This window comes from Acyrthosiphon pisum, unplaced genomic scaffold, assembly GCF_005508785.2.
Source record: "Acyrthosiphon pisum isolate AL4f unplaced genomic scaffold, pea_aphid_22Mar2018_4r6ur Scaffold_68;HRSCAF=415, whole genome shotgun sequence".
In the NCBI taxonomy this organism is placed as follows: Eukaryota; Metazoa; Arthropoda; class Insecta; order Hemiptera; family Aphididae; genus Acyrthosiphon; species Acyrthosiphon pisum.
In genome coordinates this window covers 9,348-10,295 of record NW_021776706.1, presented here as the reverse complement: position 1 = coordinate 10,295, position 948 = coordinate 9,348, and positions in this window count along the sequence as shown.

Here is a 948-nt window from a genome sequence, read left to right as displayed (position 1 = left end):
AACGATTTTTTTTTTTCGGTCGACGTTCGCGGTTATTCGTCGGTACCCGGGTAGTGCGCATGGCGGCAGCCCCGGCGACGTTCGTCGAACCGATTTCGATTTCAACTTTTCGAACGTCGTTTTTCCGAGCGCAATAACTCGGGAACGGTTACGATTACCCCGACGACACCGAGAGGTGATCTCGTCGTACTTAACGAGTTCTATCGGATATCGGTGTCCGCAACATTCAACTCGATAATTGGAGATCAGCCGCCGTGCCGCTACGCACGGTGATAGACGGATTTTTGATTTTCGGCCTTACCGCTACGCACGGTGATGGACGGATTTTTCGTTTTTGGCCTAACCGCTACGCACCGCGACGGCATTACCACTACGCGTGCACACCCCCGTCGCACTATATGAAACTCGAGATTTTGTAAATTTGTGAGCGGCTTGGTCGTCGGCGATTCGCCGGCGTCCGATCGCCAATCACGCACGACAGCAAAGCCACGGGCGACGCCGAAGCCGACGCGTCCATCGCCGCGCACCGGTCTGTGCCACTCTCCGGAATGGTATCAGCATCCAGTGCGCCCGTCGATGGTATCCGTCCAAGTTTCGGCGACCGACCCATCTCGCACGCCGAGTGGCAAAACTCAACCGGCGTCGCAGGTCCTCCTCCCGGTGGGCCTCCGACGCGCAAATCGTTTTTCTCGGAAACCGATGACGACTCCCGTTACCGTTTCGCAAGTTACGAGCTCTCGAAGCCAGAACATTCCCGCCGCGGGCCGGCCATCGTCGCCGTGCCCGGGCGGTCGCCGGGGCGAAGCCCCGGGACGACGGACTTCGCGTCGCGTCCCGGCTTCCCCCACGATCTCGGCTGGGGGCCGTTATAAACCTGGCGAGGGGGCGCTGGCGCGGTTATTCTCCATCCGCTCCGAAACGGACGGAGTACGCGCCAATCCCGCTCTC